This window comes from Colossoma macropomum, unplaced genomic scaffold (assembly GCF_904425465.1).
Source record: "Colossoma macropomum unplaced genomic scaffold, Colossoma_macropomum, whole genome shotgun sequence".
Classification (NCBI taxonomy): Eukaryota; Metazoa; Chordata; class Actinopteri; order Characiformes; family Serrasalmidae; genus Colossoma; species Colossoma macropomum.
In genome coordinates this window covers 1,785,797-1,807,977 of record NW_023494798.1, presented here as the reverse complement: position 1 = coordinate 1,807,977, position 22,181 = coordinate 1,785,797, and the positions used below count along the sequence as shown (strand labels likewise).

Below are 22,181 nucleotides of genomic sequence, written 5' to 3'. Positions count from 1 at the left end.
TTTAGCTCAATTCAGGCCCATTTACTGAGGACTCGCTTGTGGCCCTCTGGTGTTTCACAGTTTTGATATAACGGGGGAAATAGGAAGTGGCCAGATTCCTGATAAACTTTGATACAAACAACCAGTGGAAAAAAAAAAATATATATATATATATATAGATATATATCTCATGTGTTCTGAGTTTACATAAAAACATTTTCTGTCCCAACAAATAGACTGGACACAACATAAAACAACACATTCCTTCACAACATTTTCTTCATGTAGCATGACTAGTTCGATGCAGCTGGACCATGTAAATCACAGCTGCTGTATATGTTCTCTTCCTGTTTATACTGCTACAGTGGATACTGCTCTTGCTAATTGGACAAAGCGCATTAGCTAGCTTACACTTGAGTGCTAACACTGCAGTTTCATTTAATGAAGGCTGGTGAAAGCTCCTGTGGTTATTTGTTGGATCATTGAATCATCTACTGGCTTCTTGTTTTCTAATTTACCTTATATAAAAGCGTTTTCTGCCTCAACAAAAAGACTGGACACAGTTAAGGCCAGTTAAAAAGTTGCGCTAATGTAAGTCAACAAGCAGCATGTCTGGTTTGATGGAAGTGGAGCATGTGAATCACTGCCACCATATATTCTAAATGTGCTACACAGGCACTTGACATATGGGTGCTGCTCTTGCTAATTAGATAAAGTGCTCCAGCTTGCTAACAGTTACATACTAGGTACTAAACTAAGGCTGGGAAAAGTTCTTGTCTTCAATGTGGATATTGTTGTATAACCGTTTACTGTCTGGATGTTTTCTAGGTTTTGTAATATAAGAATGTTTACTGCCTCAACAAAAATACTGGACACTGTTGGGGCGAGTCATGCTAAAAAAAAGTTATTCTAACGTAAGTCAACAAACATCAAGTTCCTGTATGATATATTCATTTCGATTCATATTGTGTTTTTTTGTTTATTATTTAGCCATATAGAAATCTGATATATGGCAATATATGCATTTCAAATATGGATTTCCCTTATATCCTTATAGTAGTCACATACAAACACATATATATATATATATATATATATATATATATATATATATATGTGTATATATGAAAGCAGGATACACCCTGGACAGGTCGCCAGTCCATCGCAGGGCAGACAGACAGACATACACATTCATACACACACACACCTAGGGGCAATTTAACATGTCCAATCAGCCTGACTGCATGTCTTTGGACTGTGGGAGGAAACCGGAGCACCCGGAGGAAACCCACACAGACACGGGGAGAACATGCAAACTCCACACAGAAACGACCCTGGCCCCCCGGCCGGGAATCGAACCCAGGCCATTCTTGCTGTGAGGCAACAGCGCTACCGTGTTGCCCTTATGTGTATATATATATATATATATATATATATATATATATATATATATATATATATATATATATATATGGGACAGCAGTCCGGCTGAGATCTCGCAAACATAGGTCACATATGTTAGCTTCAAGCTATATAATGTAACCTATTTAAATTGCACATATGTCGCTGGTGTATTTAATTTAGATTTTTTTGCTTCAAAATAATAATTCAGTGTTTGTGTCAGACATATATCAGACAGGCAGTTTATATGTGATCCATATATTATCCATATACATGTTCACCCACCTATCAAAACGATCCATGTATTATCACTATATTTCCAACATTTGATACTTTTACATATGTTCATAACATGTGTTTATATTTTGAAATATATGCCTGACGCATTATAATACATGTGCATATATGGCCATATATCAGATTTCCATATGAATATGCTGCTAAAATGTGCTGCACTTGACATATAGATACTGCTCTTGCTAATTAGATTAGCATTAGCTAGCTGACACTTGAGTGCTTTATCAAGGCTGGTGAAAGCTCTTGACTTTGACTTTGCTTGCTGTTGGATCACTGGATCATCTACTGTCTGTATATGAGTATATATGAGCATTTTCTGCCCCAACAAATAGACTGGACAAAGTTGAGGCAAGATAAAAAGCTGTGCTACCATACGTCAGTGCACAGTGGGGTCTTTCACAACATCTTCTTCATGTAGCATGACTAGTTTGACGTAACTAGACCATGTGAATCACTGGAACCATATATTCTGTCTCTATCTATACTGCTGAATGTGCTGCACTTATGGATACCGCTCTTGCTAATTAGACATAGCCCATTAGCTAGCTATCACTGATTGCTAACACTTCAGCTGCTCTTAATAAAGGCTGGTGAAAGCTCTTGACTTCGCTTGTTGTTGGATCACTGGATCACCTACTGTCTGTATTTATATGAGCATTTTCAGCCCCAGCTAACAAACTGGTAAACAAGTTATGCTAACAAACACATCAGGCTCCTTTACATCTTCTACATTTATCATGACTAGTTTTATGTGATTTGACTGTGTGAATCACCCCAGCTGCTCACTCCTTTACTATTTACCCTGCTAAAATGTGTTGCACTTGCACTTGACATACAGACACTGCTCTTGCTAATTAGACTAGCTGACACATCCATGCTAACACTGCAGTTACTCTGAATCAAGGCTGGTGAGAGCATTTTCTGCCCCAACAAATAGACTGGACCAAGTTGAGGGCAGATATAAAGTCATGCTAACATAAGTCAACACACATTGGGTTCCTTTACAGCATCTTCTCATTTCGTTTGACTTGTTTGACGTAACTGGACCATGTGAATCACCACAACTGCATATTCTCTTACTATTCATAGTACTGATAACATGTGTTGCACTTGCTCCGGACATATACAGAATTATACAACCCCATTTCCAAAAAAGTTGGGATGCTGTGCAGAATGTAAATAAAAATAGAATGCAATGATATGCAAATCATGTAAACCATATTTTTAGAGGAAGATACTACAAAGATAACATATCAAATGTTAAAACTGAGTAATTTTATTGTTTTCGGAAAAATATATGCCCATTTTGTTACGCATCAAAAACACGCACAGTGTAAGCTATGCAATAAAATCATATAGATATGAAATGAATAAAAAAATTGCTCCCTGACACATTTAAATAACATTAATACGTTTAAAAGCAAACAGATAATAGTAGCAGTTATAACTGTACTGGGATGTATATATGTATTATCCGGTTATGATGCCCATATATGCATTATTTAATACTTACATGTATGTACAAAGTACGTACGTAAATATATTTCAAAATGTATGTCTCACCCTTATGCCAAATATCAGTTTCAGTATGTTAGCTAGCTAACACTTGCATGCTAACACTGCAGTTATTCTTAATCAAGGCTGATGAAAGCTTTCTTGATCGTGGGTCTGTGGATCTTCTACTGGCTTCATGTTTTCTGAGATATTGTAAGCAAATAAAGCTGATACAACAGAGGCAACATAAAAATCCATGCTAATGCTAAAACAGCCATATAGCATGACTAATCTGACACAACGTGACTATGAGAATCCCTATTTATACCACTGAAATGTGATGCTTTTACACTTGACATATGGATGCTGCTCCTGCTAATTAGGTATAGCACATTAGCTAGCCAACACTTGAGTGCTAACACTGCACTCACTTAATCAAGGCTGGTGAAAGCTCTTGTCTGGTTGTATCATCAGATGATCTACTGTTCGCGTCTTTTCTGAGAGCATTTGCTGAATAAATGAATGTATGGTGGTGCGAGGAAGAGCGATGGCTAATTCAGGCCCGACTCACTGAAGACACTCGCCCTTGAGCTCGAGCTTAAAGAGTAGACAACGACACACAAGGGCCGCTGTGGCACGAGCAGAAAAGGAGAGCTAAATAAACAGCTTATAGGGCATAAGAGTTGGAGTTATTAATATAGGCATAGATAAGAAGGGACTGGATTTGCATTCACCTCTTCAGTCTGCGGTTCTTGCTGAGGCGTAAAACGCAGAAAGTCGCTTTGGGTTTTTAAAAACGAGCCACTTTATGGAAATGAGACGGCCCATAGCTGTAAGGTAAGCTTTGGTCCAAACATCGCGTTATTGTTATTATATAATTATACAAACTGCAGAAGTATTGTCAGAAAGATTACGGCATCATCTCTGCACGTTATCTGTTCTGACAGGACGCGCGCTGGAGCTCTGATACTCGTTGTTGCGGTGAACCTGCGCTTCCGGAGGGCTCTGCTCGAACTGTGGTCTCTGTATCTCTATCCTCCGGTCTGGTTCTTCCTCCCGGCTCAAGGCTGCTGGCTGTGAGCCGCGACGCCGCTGGGTGTGTAATAGATGACAGGCAGTGGACAGACTGAGTGACTGTTGCCTTCACACAATAATGATTTATGAGACACGAGGACTCAGTGTCAGTTTGCAAGAGGTGCAGTGTGTGGTGGAGCAAGGAGAGAGAGAGAGAGAGAGAGAGAGACGGATAGACAGACAGACATACAGAGAAAGAGACAGACAGACAGAGAAGGAGAGAGAGACAGACAGATGCAATAAGAGTGCAGACGCTATAAAGTTGCAGACACTCTAACTGTGCAGACGCTGTAAGGACAGGAAACATGATGGCTGTAGTTGAAGTTGAAAGCTACTGGTTGTTTCCTCTCAGCTCGACAGGGAGGACGGAGCACCAGCTGTTCCATCTGGAACCCGAAACGCGTTCCGCTGTCTCCACGGTAACACATAAGGAGGGACACAGCAGGCCCCACTCACTGACAGGGAGGGTGAAATACACCCCACTGTAGAAGAACAATAGAAAGAGAGAGAGAGAGAGAGAGAGAGAGAGAGAAGTCATGATATACATGCATATATATATGTTGTCAGATGAAAACCTTGAATCTCCATTTTTGTCGTTTTTCAGTTTTTGACATAATTTGAAAATGCCTGTTGCCCTTTACATTGTATGCAAATTTCATGATGAATGGACTAAAAGAAACGGCCCAAAATGACTTGGACAAAAGTCTGGTTCCATTGACTTACATTAAAAGTAGAGTAGGTTTTTTCCTTCTCCTGTAAAGTTACCATTTTGGAGATACGTTTTGTTTCCGACAACAGCTATATAAATATATCTGAAACATCATTCTGAGTTTTGATTACATCATCATGCACCATCCACACTCACTTAAAAACTTCAGCTGATTCTTAACCGAACTGGGACCTGAACGAGGGAGCAAAAGAAGGATCTGCAGTGGAAACTGACTCAGCTTCAGTTTCGCCTAATTCATCGCTCTCTGTGATCAGATTAGATTAGATTAAGGAGTGAAAGGAATCATCCTGAAAAGATGGTTATTCCTAGAGAGCGGACAAAAATAGGCCAGGCTAATGCGATTACCTACGAATCAGATTATCCATCCATCCTTTAATCAGAGCACGGGCTGCCTAATGTTCCCTCTTTTTATTACACACGGTCTGAATTATTTTGAAAGCTTTTTTATTATAAGTTGCAACAGATTTTTTGGCAACACAACAAAGCTTAATAAGGAACGTTCTTAGTTTTACATAAGTACATAAACCCATTTGACCCCAAATTCTTCTGGGATAGGATAGCATTCCAGGTAAGATTTCGCAAACTTTTTTACAGTATATTTACAGTATGTAGTTGTTTCTGTGGTTTATAGCGTGTGAACAGAAGTGAAATGTGTGTTGAATACAGTTCAAGTTCTGCCTATAGCCAGTTTAGCCAGTAGAAAGTCATGCTGCTGCAGGAGGGTCCACCCATCTTTATGGTAAGATGGTTGGTAATAAGATGAGTAATAAAATCAGTATTATAAAATGGATAGTTCCAGTCCTAAAATCTGATTGGCTGAGCCGCATTCGAAGCTGCAAAATCCATGATATACAAACACCTATGACCACCTCACAACAGCTGAATTTTGTATTAGTACGCCAAGGCACAAAAAATCCCAAATGACTATTTCTTAACTATAATTTGCACTGCTAGGCTGCAGGATCAAAGTAATTAAATCCTTACGTAGTGCACTATGCCCATTCAGCCCAGTGTGAGTAGAGGGGCACTGCTGGTTTGGTGCTAAATACGACTCGCAGTGATAATTTGGTGACCAAAAAGTACAACCCCATTTCCAAAAAAGTTGGGAAAATATAAATAAAAACAAAATGCAAATCATTTAAACACTATATTTAATTGAAAATAGTACAAAAACAGCATATCAAATGTTGAAACTGAGAAAGTTTATTGTTTCTTGAAAAATCTATGCCCATTTTGAATTTAATACCAGCAACACGTTCCTAAAAAGTTGGGACGGGTGCAATAAAAGGATGGTAAATTTGTGAAAACACCTGATCGTTGATTGGCAACAGATCAGTAACATGACTGGGTATAAAAAAGCCTCTCAGAGAGGCGGAGTCTTTCAGAAGTAAAGATGAGGAGGGGTTCACCACTCTGTGAAAGACTGCACAATCAAACAGTGCAACAATTCAGGAATAACGTTTCTCAACATAAAACAGCAAAGAACTTTTGCTTTTCATCATCTACGGTACATGATAACATTAAAAGATTCAGAGAATCTGGAGAAATCTCTGTATGCAAGGGACAAAGCCAAAAACCAATATTGGCTATCCATGATCTTTGGTCCCTCGGGCGGCACTGCATTAAAAACAGATATGATTCTGCAGTGGAAATCACTGCATGGGCTCAGGAACACTTCTGAAAACCACTGTCTATGAAAACAATTTGTCACTGCATCCACAAATGCAAATTAAAATTCTTAAACATAGAAAACAAAGCGTATATAAACAGAATTCAGAAATGCTGCCACCTTCTCTGGGCCTTTAGCCCAGAGGACACAGTGTCCATGATTTCCAAAAAGAATTTCAAACTTTTCCACTTCCCCTCAATCCATTTTAAATGAGCTCGGGCCCAGAGAAGGTGGCAGCATTCCTGGATCCTGTTTATAAGTTTTACAATTCTTTCAGAAATGCTCTTTTCTAGTTTGTTAACACACTCTTCCACACATTAACTGACATCTTCTTCGATCTTCAGTTTGTGAAAATGAGTAGCAATTCACTTTTTCCTCCAGTCTCTGGAGGAAATTGGACAAGTTTTCTGATTGACAGACCTGCTGCAGCATATCGTAAAGTTTTTTGAGGTTACAGTTGCTTGGCTTTGAAGGACCAACTGGGTGAACCAATTTGCTACAGCAAGGCAGATCAGTGCTGCATCGCTAGTTAAGAATCAACCTCACAGAATTTTGATTTTAAGACATTAAGGATGTCCAAAAGGTTACTTAGGGAGTCCCTGGCTGCCCCAGGACCACCTGTATTGCGCACCTTGCAAGTTTTGTACAATAAAGTGTTTCAGGTCAAGAATCTTTGTTCATTTAAAATTGTGGCCTGGTGAATGAATGACATCACATGCGCCCTGCTAATGTGTATATGTTGGCTAATATTTGTAAAGGAAACACAAATATGTTGAAGCTGAAAGCAGAGAGGCCCTCAGAGCCGCCGGCCACAGGGAGGGTCTTTCATCTGTTTAATACAGCCTGACCCTCTGCAGGGATTAACCGCAAATTACCATATCGGCCTAGTGATTAGGATGGCCAAATTTAAACAGCTGATTAGCAGGCCTGGAGTGTTTGCACCTTCCTGCGTGCTTGGGTGCTAAACGCCCGGTCAATCGCACATGCTGTCAATAAGGATTTAAGTGGACAGGCAACCATGCTGGTTAAAAAAATGGATTTGTTTTTAATGTTTTATTCATCCATAGCAGTGTGTGTAGCATTTGCAAGTAAAAGAAAAAGAAACCTAGAAAAAATGACTTGAAATATAAAAGTAGCAGCTCAAAGAACTACTTAAGAACGAAGAAGCAGTCCTGAGCACTTAACGTAGTCCATCCAGCATCTGTCAGCATAGGAGGTGAAGTTTGTATGGTTCTATTATTGTCTTTAGGATCTTTTTGCTCTATAAAAAATAAAATGCTAATGTAAAAAGTGTGACGAATCACAAAAGAGTATAGATGCTGAACTAATGGAATTAAATTAAATATTAAAATGAGCAGTAACTAATACTTGAGTAGAAGTAAAAGTCATGTAGCTAAGTAAACGGAGTGTCCAGTGTCACCATGTTATTTTGGATGAAAAAGGAGGTTCTAGTGGTCACTTGCGTAAAATATAGAAAGTATTTATCTTAAGTTAAATACTTAAGGAATATACTGAAGTGCTGAAACGTAAAATTATGGATTTCTACTTAAACATTTCCAAGATTTTATGCAGTTTACTTAAGGCAAAGCGAAGATTTAAGACTTTTATAACTTATATAATTACATACTACATTGCATAGTTACAATGTAATTACAGAGTAATGACGTTGTAATTGACATACATTTACGTTCTATAGCAACAGCTTTTAGTCTACACTTTTCTTCATTCGCTTCAATGTCAGAAAAAGACAAAAACAGCAAATATGTGAGAGAATGTTTTTCTTTACATAAAACAAGACGGTACGCATCTTTGCTTACATAAACATGGTATGAACTGAGAATTTTAATTCAATCGAATTCCTCCACGTCTACACCATGCTTTTGTTATCGCTGCTGATACTTGTGACTTCATCAAAACCCTGGTGAGCAGAAGTGCCTTTACTTGTTGCATCTATCTTTAATCAGAGACGCTACATCTCTTAAACTCACACATTCATGGTAAGATACATGACTGTAAAAGCTAAGCACACTAAAGTTAAACATTTAGCATATTCTCATAGCAGATTTATGTGCTGTGTAAAATAGTTTATAATGTATCATTAAAGACCCACATGGACAGAAGTTGCCTGTGGGTCCAGGTTTCTGTTCTACAGTCCTATAACTTAAGAATAATAAAGTTCTTCTCCAGTTTGCTTTGCTTTTTATGTAGTTACCAAATAATAGAGCTCAGGAAATAATAAGCTTGGGACTTTAAGGGGTTAGCCCTTTAACGTCATAATTATTGGAAGCATGCTGTAATTTTACATACATTTTTCCTAATTTGGTAGCTTGCTGGATTGAGTAGAGGAATTTTGTGGGAAGCGCAGAATCTAAACTTTCAATCCAGACCACATTTAGGTTTACAAGTAGAAGAGGAGATGTTTCATTATGGATAGAATTTACTTAAATTTGATAGAAATATTGTTGTGTCTGGGACTTCTTACTAGTGTGCTTAAGTGTCCCAGTTCACTTTGTCCCACTTTACCAATATTCACCCTATTTAAACCATGGACTCGCTCCAACATGGGCACTGCATTTAAATATACTTGAGTGAATGTTAAAAAGTGGAAGTTAACTGAAGGGTAAAGTTTGTAAATGAACTTTAAGTTGGCTTGACAAAGACATTGGTATGCATCCCAGTTGGTTGCTAAGGTGCTGCTAGGCCATTGCTTCAAAATCCAGGTGGTTGCTAAGGTGTTGTTAGGCTGCTTTTATGTTATCTTAAGTGGTTGCTAAAGTTTAGCTGGGCCATTGCTATGTAATCCCAAGCTGTTGCTAAGGTTTTTTTAGGCTGTTGCTATGGTATGCAAGGTGGTTGCTAAGGTTATGCTAGGCCATTCCTTTGGAATCCAGGTGGTTGCTAAGGTGTTACTAGGCTGTTTTTATGTTTTCCCAGATGGTTGTTAAGGTGTTCTTAGGCATTGCTTTGGAAGCCTGGTGGTTGCTGAGGTTATGCTGGGCCATTGTTTCGAAATCCAGGTGGTTGCTAAGGTGTTGCTAGGCTTCTTTTATGTTATCTTAGGTGGTTGCTAAGGTTTTGCTGGGCCATTGCAATGTAATCCCAAGCTGTTGCTAAGGTGTTTTTAGGCTGTTGCTATGTATGCAAGGTGGTTGCTAAGGTTATGCTGGGCCATTGCTATGGAATCCCAGGCAGTTCCTAAGGTGTTGCTGGGTCATTGCTATGGAATCCCAGTCGGTTGCTAAAGTGTTGTCATGGAATCCCAGGTGGTTGTGCTAGGCTGTTACTGTGGTATCCCAGGTGATTGCTAAAGTGTTACTCAACTGTTGCTATGGAATCCCAGGTGGTTGCTAACTTCTTGCTGTGTTATTGCTATGGTATCTCAGGTGGTTTCTAGTAAGTGTGTATAGTATGTTCTAGTATATGAGTTTGGATGTAATGCTATGAGGGTCAACATTCTTCCATTCAATTCCTATGGGAATTGCACATTTGCATGAACACTGTACAGAAACCATACATGTGATCGGTCCCAAAAGCAAAAGGGCAATATTCCCCTCTAGGCCCTATGATCCTGAAGTTTCATAGTTCAAGCTTGAAAACTGTGGCCTGTGAAAGAATAATAGAAAAATAAAATGAAGAACAGTAAATTGGCTTTGTTAACTTAAAAAAGTAACTGTTTAAAAAGTTAAGATTGATCCCCTTTTTTAACACTACTCAGTTATTTAACACACTTAATAGAAACAATATACTTAATCACATTGTCTCATTATTACTGCACGCATTAACATCACTGATTGTTTAATGCAACTGTTGAGGTCTACACAAATTCACATTCACTTTAGGTGAAGAACTCAGTCCTCAAATTTAAGTACCTTTTCCATTTAAACTGCATTTTCCCAATGCCAGTTATGGAGTGGCCCTGCATGGTGCAGCACTTTGCATGCTCCAGCACTATTAATTCACCTCATGATGGGCTTGATAATTAGCTTATGAGTTTAATCAGGTGCACAAGAGCAGCACTAAACTGCAGTGGATGCTCCAGGATTTTGGCCAAAAGCACTCGGGCCGAGCTCGTTTCGGCAGGAAAAGAAAGGCTCTGCTTCTTTTCATATTCAGATGTGAACAAACAACCCCCTCTGCCCCCCAGCACGTCCTCCCGATTACTTAAAGAGTGATTAGGCACGGCCTGAATAATGCACGCTGGGACACGGGGGGGGATAGATGACTCTCTGTTGACCGGCGATAAATCAGCGCTTTATTACGGCCGCTTCTAGAGTTAAAGAGGCTATAAGTGAGCCGTCACTAAGACAGCGATAAATACGCACAGAGGATCAGCGCGGGTCTGTCTGCGTGTGGCGTTGGCTACAGGGAGCACCGTAATCCCCGGTAGCTCGTCCTGACATTTAGATTATTGATCCTGTTTTAAAGCCAGGGGATGCTGAGCACTTCTGTTTTGAGTTGAAATTTTTTAAAGGGCCCATATCATCCAAAAAAAGTTCTTGCTTTTTCAAAATAAGAGTTTGAAGTAGTGTGTAAACAATGGCAAAGTGTACCATTCAGTTACCAGTCCATATAGTCTGCATATGGAAACCACGCTGCTAAGTTTTGAATTCAACATGGTTGTGATGTCACAACCAGGGCTTGGGTTGAGGGGGGCTAGGGTGATTAAAAAAAGATAGAAACACCTCCTGTGTAAAACTGCCTAAATTTGCTTCTCTATAGACAATAACTAGTTCGTTAGATGTATATTTCACAGTATAAAGCAGAAAACATTTATGGCATTCAAAACTTTTTAATCTTTTAACCCTCCACTGCACATGTTATGAGAGCAATTTAAAAAAATAATATCTGATTCACTTTTCTTTCATCAAATCAAATCAAATCAAATTTATTTGTATAGCGCTTTTTACAACTGATGTTGTCACAAAGCAGCTTCACAGAAATCTGTTTAGAACAAAGTTTCAACATGAAATGTAAATCCTCCAGGTGAGCAAGCCAGGGGCGACAGTGGCAAGGAAAAACTCCCTCAGAGCTGAGGAAGAAACCTTGGGAGGAACCAAGGCTCACATGGGGGGACCCATCCTCCTCTGGTCAAACTACCTACAAAATTATTATACTACTAATATTAATAGTAGTAGTAATAGTTAGGAGGTAGTAATAGTTAGGAGACTTCAGTGTAGAGTGGGCAGCCAGTCCAAGGCAGGTGGTGGTGACTGGGTTGTGGGTAACTGGTCTGAAGCGGGTAGCCCGGAGAGCTCTACAAACAATCATCCAGCAGTGTCCGGCCGGACAGGTGGGCAGTCGTTTTCTCGGAAGAAAGGTAGGGAAATGGAGTTAGTTTAGTTATGTATGGGTGTATGTATAGTAGTATGTAAAACATTTCCAGAGTGTGGCTAACGACTCCGGCAGATCTGACTATAACAGCTTAACTAAAAGGAGAGAACCAAAAGGGCACACAGACACGGGAGCACCCTGAGACAATCTGGCATCCCTCTGCTCCACCGTCCACAAACCTGAGTGATCGCGTGTGAGCGGCGGGACGACAGCACCAGTCTCAGTTTACTATAATTCCCTGTGTCCATGGACCCCTGGATCTGCTGCCTTTATCCAAGGGATAAGGGTACTTTTTATTCATAAAAAGGACCTGATCATTAAAAAGCAAAACATTTTTTTTATAATGTGAGCAGGGGTCATTATGGGGTATGTTGCCTTGAGGAAACATTGTGCAACAATGGGAAGAAATGATATAGAGGTGTGTTCCCTAAAGTGGTGACACCTGGCTTGTGACTGGTCAGATCCATTCCACTGTAGCATAATGTTGCTTCTAGGCAACAATCATATTTCTGTAAATTCTCATAACAAAAAAAAATGACACTGAATGTTTAAAAAGAGGTTTAAAAGTGACCACTAAAAGGTAGTATGACCAGGAACATGCCTTTTGTTGACATACTCAAACTGTTCCCTTTATTCTTAACCCTGTCATTGCCTTTAAATACAGATGATGTTATTATAAAGTGAGGAAAATGGGTTTGTTGCCCTGAGGCAACATTGTGCAATAAAGGGTTAATTTTGACCACTGGTCACAACCATGAACATATTAACACACGTGTGATCCTTCAGCTTAGCAGTTTAGCCCTGTCCATTCTTGTTGAAGTGCAGTGTTGTTCCTGCAGACAGGCAGGAGTGCAGTTATTGGAATGGGGAAACGATTAAACGTTGTGCTGTTCATGGCTGTCGGAAAGCAAATGGATAATCACAGCCTTCTGAAAGGAATGTAGTACAATACAGGGCAGCCAATCAGAACACGGGTTATGTCTTAAAGGTAACAAAAACAACTTATTTTGTAAAGGATAAATAGAGACTGGAAAACAGCCGTATTAAACTTTTGTGGTACATAAAACTACAGGAACATTATAATTGGACCTCAGGGCAAAATAATAATAAAATACAAGAAAAATGTAGAGTTTGTGCCCTTTAAAGGTTTGGTGAGCCATGTGATCTAAAGCTGTTTTTCCGATGTTGTGAAAGCCCTCGCAGGTGCAGGGGGTTAATGGAGTTGTGCTGGCAGTTTGTTGGTAAGAGCTTTAGTGGTCTGTGGAATCCAGAGATCTTCTGATGCTTTGAAACACAAGTTTGTCTGACTCAGACCTCCATGGATTTAGTGACCCTTCCCATGATGCCTCAGCCTCATGCTCACATTTAAACACACTCGTTCCAAACAGACGCTAATGCTGAAGTGTCTTGCTGTCCCTTTGCGTCTGTGCTGTGATGAAAAACCTTAAAAACAGATATGAGTGAAACCTGACTCAACACTTTACTGTGTAAAGATGGACTGTGTAAAGATGGACTGTGAAAAGATGGGCCGTAAAGATGAGCTGTGAATAGAGGGTCTGTGTAAAGTGACTATGTAAAGTGACTGCACAGATTGACTGTAAAGGGAACTATGTACAGAAGGACTGTGTAAAGTGAGCTGTATCAAAAATGGACTGTGTGAAGTCACTGTGTAAAGTTGGCTGTAAAGTGAGCTGTGTAAGTATGGACTGTGTTAAGTTAGTTGGGCAAAGATGAACCATAAATATGCGCTGTGAAAGGATGGACCGTGTAAAGATGAACTGTATAAAGTAAGCTGTGTAAAGATAGACTGGGTATAATGAGCTGTGTAAAGACTATATGAAGTGACTGGGTAAAATAGACTATAAAGTTGAGCTGTGTAAAGATTCACTATGTAAAGTAAGCAGTGTAAATATGGACTGTATAAAGTTATGTGTAAAGATGGACTGTGTAAAGTGAGCTGTGTAAAGATGGACTGCATAAAGTGAGCTGTGTAAAGATGGACTGTATAAAGTGAGCTGTGCAAAGATGGACTGCATAAAGTGAGCTGTGTAAAGATGGACTGTATAAAGTGAGCTGTGCAAAGATGGACTGTATACAGTGAGCTGTGCAAAGATGGACTGTATACAGTGAGCTGTGCAAAGATGGACTGTATACAGTGAGCTGTGTAAAGATGGACTGTGTAAAGTGAGCTGTGTAAAGATGGACTGTGTAAAGTCAGCTGTGTAAAGATGGACTGTGTAAAGTGAGCTGTGTAAAGATTGACTGTGTAAAGTGAGCTGTGTAAAGATGGACTGTGTAAAGTGAGCTGTGTAAAGATTGACTGTGTAAAGTGAGCTGTGTAAAGATGGACTGTGTAAAGTGAGCTGAGTAAAGATGGACTGTGTAAAGTGAACTGTGTAAAGATGGACTGTGTAAAGTGAGCTGTGTAAAGATTGACTGTGTAAAGTGAGCTGTGTAAACATTGACTGTGTAAAGTGAGCTGTGTAAAGATGGACTGTGTAAAGTGAGCTGTGTAAAGATGGACTGTGTAAAGTGAGCTGTATACTGTTGGAAAAATGGAGCAGAGCAAAAGCCGATTTGAAGTGTTTCTAAGGTTTGAATTGATGTACATTTTTTTGAAAAATTTTCATTGAAACTAAAATGTTTTAGGTTGAACTGATAAAGAGAGAGAGAGAGAGAGAGAGAGAGAGAGAGAGAGAGAGAGAGAGAGCATTATTCTTGAAGGCACATCTGGTTTTCCAGTAGAGAAAGCTGGAGATCCTCAGTGTGCCTGACTGGAGATGTGATGTGATGCGTATTGTCATGGCCGGTATTAATGAAAATGTATTTTTAACCCTGCACTCAATGCTGAGCACTCTCTCTCTCTCTCTCTCTCTCTCTCTCTCTCAAAAATAAAGCAGGAGCATCTGCTGCTGAATGGATTAAAGAGGACAAGGAACGACTTTTTGCATCCATTATTGATGGGATTTGAAAATAATGCTGCAGGAAATAAATATTTACTCGCCTGGCGGTGTACCTGGACTTTCAGACACCGATCACTGACCTACATGGAAAACGTAGCATGAAAATCTGAACCAGTCTGAGCACTACAGCGTCTTATGACATGCAGAAACGGCTCTTCTTCTGCATTCCTCACCGGTACTGTGCAGCTTTGTAAAGGCAGGAATCTGATTTCCTGAGCGCTGCACTGCGTCGCATTTCAGTTTACTGTTTTCACGATGACTCATTACGCAAATGGACAAAAAAAAGAACGCAGGAACAAAACTTCTTCATCAGGCTAAAAACGGCTCCATTATTACTTTACAAACTTTCTTCTGGTACCATTATTATTTTCCTAAAAACTTTTTTATAAAGAAGTTTCTTTATTCTTGGTGCAACTTTCTGGACTCTAATTGGCGTCTGATGTGCAGCAACTTGGCGAGTTTGTGTGTGTGCGTGTGAGTGTGTGTCATTAAAACTGCAAAAGACATTCTGAGATGAGACGAGCTCTCATTAAAAATGAAAATCGTAAAAATTCTCATTTTGTCCCTGAAAACATTAACCGCAGCATGTCCTTATCAATAATTTATTCCGGCTCGTTTTCAGGCCCTTAAATCTGTGTTGAGTGTAAAACAATGAAACGGCACGTATGTAAGATAATCTACTGTTCTGGCATTAGCATGTACAAGCATGCACGCTAACTGTATCCATTACATCCCTCCATTACAGTAATTTACCAGCAGCAATTACTGTATATATACCGTTTTCTCTTCGCTCCCCTGTATTTCCAATGTACAGCTCATGTATGCTGTAACATGCAGCCACAGCTGTCTGAGGAACATCAGTTCTGCTACATTATGTAGGATAACTTGTAAAAATACAGACAAACACCACAGATCTTTTTAGCATCTGGCAACAAACACTTAAACGTTCATGTGTAATCACTCTGACTTTACAGCAGTGTGGTATTGTTTATCAGACACACCATGAACTGAATTACTTTTGCTCATGCAGGGCTGGAGTTAGTGATCCTGGGGCTCTAGGCAAAAGACAAGAATGGGGCACAACTGTCCACGCTGCAAAAAATATAGATTTATATTTATAATATAGATATATTTAAAATATAGATTTCTTTTTTGAGTAACCACCTATCAATGCTAACAATGGGCCTCATTCACCAACCACTCTTAAGAAGATTTTTGATGGACAAAAAAACATTTTAACAAAAATAGCTTTCATTTTTTGACGACTCACATCTGTCTGCAATTCCACATTTGAGCTTATGAGGAGGAGCTCTGCCATTTAGTGGAGAAAAGGAGGGATCTCTACCACCCTTCCAGTCAATGGGCCTCTTTCTCATCTTCCTAATTTTTCTTAAATGTGTTTTTGAGAAAGATCCTAAGAAAAAGTCTACATCAGATTCATGACGTTATTTACCAGAATTTTAACAGAATGATTTTTATGATTTTAACAGAAAGGAAACAATTTGGAGAGAAATTTCCAGAGTGCTGGACGTTGGAGGTAAATGAACACCATTTGCTTTGTATCTCTGATTGATAAGGATACTTATCTAGCTAGCTAAGTAGAGTTAACAGATACAAGCAAGCAGATAAAACCGAGCTGCCCAACACAATAGTGTAGCAATTAAACTCACTCATTTTGAGCTGATGTCTTGAGGTCTTCTCTGATTGGTCTATAGTTTGTTTACCAGTGCAGACACCCTGAAGGCTTCTTGACATTACATTTGAACACTCACTTACTGTTGTTTCATGTTCCTGCTTTTGCCCCTAGGCCAGTTTCTGTAGTGTAGCGGTTATCACATTCGCCTTACATGCGAAAGGCTCCCGGTTTGACCCCAGGCAGAAACACTTCCTTGTCTGGGTTCTAAAGTGTTGCTCTAAATGGGGGGCAGTCATAGGCTGGAGGTTAGGGAACCAGCCTCGTGACCAGAAAGTTGCTGGTGAGTTTCCCTGAGCCGACAGTACGTGACTGAAGTGCCTTTGAGTAAGACACCTAACCCCCAACTGCTCCCTGTGTGCCGTGGCTAGGGCTGCCCACTGCTCTGGGCAAGTGTGTCACTGCCCCCCTAGTGTGTATGTGGTGTTTCACTGCATGGATGGGTTAAAATGCGGAGGTGAAATTTCCCTGTTATGGGACTAATAAGGGCCACTTAACTAGGCAGCTGCCTAACTTTGCCAAGTGCAAAGACCACTCTAACGCTTATGCCAGTGTTTAAGACTATAATGATGGCAGTACCCAAATAGGAATGTGTTTTAATGCTTTGTTATTCTAATCATGATGCTGTTTTGTGTTTCAGTTAACTTCCTGTTTCTTACATTCCCATGTATTTATGGGGTAAGAAGTGAACTGCAGATGAAGAATTGTTGCTTGGCTGTTTCAGTGGTATCCTAGGCAGTTGCTATGGTGATGTTATGCTGTTGTTTTGGTATCCCAGGTGGTTGTTAGGCCATTGCAGTGCTATTCCAGGTAGTTGTTAAGGTGTTGTTTTCAAGCCATTGTAATTAAAACAAAAACTAACAAGGTGCTGGGAAGTTCTGCCCCCGTCACAATATTCAGATGGGCTGCTCATAACTGCACAGTTTGCGTACCTCTTTACGTAAAAACAACATGCAGTGTATAAAACATTAGAAATGTAATTAGAGATAAATTCCATATTCCTTACGCATATGTGTAGCTCACATATGGTCACAAGTTAGGCCTAGAAAACACACTTCAGTGCACTTTAATGCACAATAACTGTCTATTTGATACATTTAACATACTGGGAGGAGAAAAAAACTGGCGCAATTCATTTTTTTGCTATGTTAAACTGAGCAAAAAATAGAAATTATGCATTAATATTGGCCACATTGTTGTGTGTTCTTTGTAGTAGATTTGTTCAATTGTTTTCACTTAGATGATCAACAAAATGTCATTCAGCTGGGGGTGTCCAAATTTTTGCCTAAGACTGTACATAAGGATCAGTTCTGCACCAGCTCACCTGGGGACTATCCAATCACATCATGGATTTCAATGAAAAAAATGAAGCAAAAAATTCGATTTAATTACTGCATCCATGTAAAATTTCAAACCTGTATAATTCATGTTATAGTTATCATTTTTAAAGTTGTACCCATTCAGCTCTGAACTGTATATTGAGTTTACAAATAGTAAAAATTTTGGATTTCCAAAATAACCTTTATAATGCTGCCAAAATTCACTTGACTGGACAGTCCCTATATGAGTTTGCATGGATGTCCAAAAGTATGTGGACACCACTCCTAATTATTGAGTTCAGGTGTTTCAGCCACACCCATTGCTAACAGGTGTGTAAAATCGAACACATAGCCATGCAGTCTCAATAGACAAACACTGGCAGTAGAATGGGTCATACTGAAGAGCTCAGCAACTTTAAACCTGGTACTATCTTGGATGCCTCCTTTGCCACAAGACAGTGAAATTTCTGCCCTGCTAGATCTGCCCTAGACAACTGTAAGTGCTATTATTGTTAAATGGAGGCATTTAGGAGCAACAACAGCTCAGCCACAAAGCGCCAGACCACACAAACTCACAGAGCAGGGTTGCCGAGTCCTGAAGCACAAAGGGAGTAAAAATCATCAATCCTCTGTTGCATCATTCAGTACAGAATTCCAGACTGACTCTGACTGAATGGGCACAAAAGACACACTCCAAAATCTTTTGGAAAGCCTTCACAGATGAGTGGAGGCTGTTTTAGTTGCAAAAGAGGGCCATCTTCATGTCTTCATCTTAGTGCCCACGCTTTGGAAATGGGATGTCCAACAAGAGTGTCCACATACTTTTGGCCATGTGGTAAATATAAATAAATCAATGTGAACGAGCATCAGTTGCACTAATAATACAGCCGACACTGCGTCCCTTCACAGAATTGACCAATTCTGCATGTTTTTTACAAATCAAATTACAAGACATAAATCGATATATGGTGAAATTTGTAAGAGTTATATTATCTTTGATTAAATTGCTTAGTATTTGGCTAAAAAGTTGTCCTGAACATTTTGCAAAGTGTCCCGAATTCTGTACAAAATGACAAAACTTGTACAAAAATAAAGGTTTTTAAATGGTCCTTAGCTTGTATACGCAGTTCTAGGAAAACCTGTAATTGGTATGGAACCTTTTCTTCACACTCCCAAACTCATTTACAAACAAGATCCAAAAGTGGTTCTCCAATGACATCAGTCCAAATAACCCATTATGGGGGAAACTGGCTAACACTTTATTTGGATGGTCCACTTTAGATGCTTTGTAGATACAATTACTTTCAAGTTACATTCTACTAAATTGACCATAACTACTCTAACCCTGGTTCTAATCCTAACCCTAACCTTAACCTCAACTCAAAACCTAAACCCAACCCTTAGCCAGGCCTAGCCCTAATCAGCAGCTAGTTTGTTAACAATTTGAACATCTGTAGATAATCTATAATGGACAATAGTGGACTATCCAAATAAAGTGAGACTGGAAACTGCCCCCCTAGACATTGATTTCCCACCCTGTAGGAAGGTGTAGCTGCACAGCTGAATCAGTAAAAGTAGTTCAGTCTTTTCAGTTCAGTCAACAAGTATCACCTCAGAGCAACACGCAGCGCAATTTCCCTAAAACCGCTAACGTCCTAATGAGGCAGAGAAATAAATATACATCAGAGGTTCTCACTCAGCCACATTCAGCTCAGCTCATTAGCATGCGCAGTTTCTCTCGCATTAATCCAGGGCTTTCTTTCACCTCCCGACTGCTAACAATGTTCAGCCTCTCCGCCGCTCAAAGAGATTTGGTTATGGCTGGAGGACCGCATCATGTTCCCTTAAAGAGCCACTTTCTTTCTATTTTTCTGTTTTTCTTTCTCTTTTTTTTTTTTTCTGAAATGGTGATATCCGGCGAGAGGCTATCCCGGGAATTCATCCGCAATTACCGGCGGGCCGTCTGTAATTTTCCTCGGGAAAACAGTAATCATCCTGTGTGATCCTTACACTGAGGGAGAGAGAGGCCTGCCTACTGAGAGAGGAGAGAGAGAGAGAGAGAGAGAGAGAGAGAGAGGAGAAAGTATAGAGAGAGAGAGAGAGAGAGAGAGAGAGAGACAGAAGGAGAGAAGGGAGTGAGACAGAAGGAGAGAAGGGAGAGTGATAGGGTCACAGAGAGTAAGGAAGAGGTAGAGAGAGAAGGAGAGAGGGAAAGAGTCAGGAAGAGAGAAAGAGAGATAGAGATACAGAGAGAGAGAGTAAGGGAAAGAGAAAGAGAGAGCAAGAGAGGGATAGATACAAAAGGAGTGAGGGAAGGTGACAAAGAAAGACAGAGAAAGAGTGGAAAATGAGATAATGAGAAAGAAAGAAAGAAAGAAAGAAAGAAAGAAAGAAAGAACAAGGGGAGAGGGAAAGAGTTACAAAGGAGGAGAGAGAGTGGGGGGGTAAAAGAGATAGGAAGGAGAAGAAGAAAAGAAGAGAGAAAGGTTGAGACAGGAATGGACACAAAAAGAGAGAGAACAAGACAGAGAAAGGAGAGGAAGGGGAAAGAAAGAAAGAAAGAAAGAAAGAAAGAAAGAAAGAGAAGGAAGAAGAGATAACAGGATAGAAGAGGAGAACAAAAAAGGGACAAAGAAGAGAGACAGTGAAGAAAGAGAAGAAAGGAGGAAAAAAGAAAGGATATCAATGAATAAGTAGGTGCTAGAGATGGAGAGATGAAGGAAAGCGAGAGAGATGAAAGGGGAGGATGAGAGAGATAGAAAAAGAGGGAAGAGTGAGACAGAAGGTTGGAAGAAAAGGAGACATTGAGGGTGTTAGTGAATGAGAGAGAGAAAGAGTGAACGAGAAAGCAGGAGTGAGAGAGATTAGGAGAGAGGGAGTGAGAAAGTGGCAGAGGGAAAGAAAGAGGGAGTGGACGATGCTTAGTTAGCAGAAGGAAGCTGATTTTGTTGCCCTTCAGCGGAAGCACAGCACGGTGCTGCAGAGCCACGGCCACCCTGCACCGTCCACTCAGCGCCCAGAGCACTCGGCCGGTCAGCTGGAGGAGCAGTACGCATCACCGGCTCAGTGGGCAACCAGTCTGCTGAGTTAAAGGGGAATTCCACCCATTTTTCAAATTTTCTGTGGTTGAGATGTAAACAGGGTGATTCAGAGTGGTTTGGTGTGAAATGGTTCAGATGTCTTTACAGTGGTGGTGATAGGAACCAGGGGTCACCATGACTACAACACAAATATAGACATTTTATCTACTATCCAGAACCACCAGTGAACCTACACACATCTTATGAGTTTTTAAATGTAATGTTGATGGTGTGAAAATAGTCACAACACCCTGCATGTACCCCTCTTCTTCTATGAGTGGCTACATTTTCGATCAAAAACTTTCTGAAAACTATCATAAAACAATGTTTTAGGCATCAGATTCAGAACCATTTCATGTAATAACTTTCTGTGAGGGAGCTTTTAGAGTCATTAAACTCTTCAGACGTCTGGTTCCTATCACCACCACTGTGAACAGTTTTGACTTGGTAAGATACTTGAGAAACAAACCCGCTCTGAATAACTTTGTTTACATTTTAATGTTTTTATTATTCCGAAATGTTTAAAAAAATCAGTGTAATTTCCCTTTGAAATAGAATTTCTCATTAGATTAAAGGGATTTGTGCAATGGGGAAGCCTCAGGGCATAATTACTTCTGTGAAAATAAAAAAGAAATACATATCTGTAATTTCTGTTCATTTTATTAGAATCATCATGCTAGCATTTTGTATATGTTGTATTTAAAGGGACAATTTGTAAGACTTTTAGTTAAAAATATTTCAAATTTAACTAAAATTATCAACAGAATGTAAAGAAACAACAGTTTTTACATTATGTCAAAGACATCTGTGTCGTGTTGCAAAGATATCTACTGAAGTTAGCATGCTAGGCCCGGCCTGTCCTGCCTCATAATACCACTTTGTACCTCAAGAGGCAATAGTGAGTCACTGTAGCCTTAAGTCTGCCATCAGTCTACCATGAGAGGATGTAGCATGACCACTCCTGGAAAGAAACCACAAAGAAAAGAAATGACATAAACAGAAGCAAAACAAGAGTTAGCATTGGTGTTGCGCAACGTTTCTTCTAGACTGGTAAGGATTAAAGAGGTCCTCACAGAGGGAAAGTGTGGAGTATGAATTCGAGAGGTTGCGTCATAATACATATTGCTCCTTTAAACTCTGCAAGTGCTACA

General features: G+C 39.8%; 1 protein-coding gene and 1 non-coding gene across 2 annotated transcripts in view; both read left to right on the top strand.

Annotated features, from left to right (window-relative positions):
• The window catches only part of LOC118818131 (carbohydrate sulfotransferase 8-like), a 251,329-nt gene that overhangs the window by 44,887 nt on the left and 184,261 nt on the right, over positions 1-22,181 (top strand). The window lies entirely within an intron of this gene.
• trnav-uac lies at positions 16,750-16,822 on the top strand. The gene has a single exon. It is a non-coding gene; the product is annotated as a tRNA-Val (tRNA).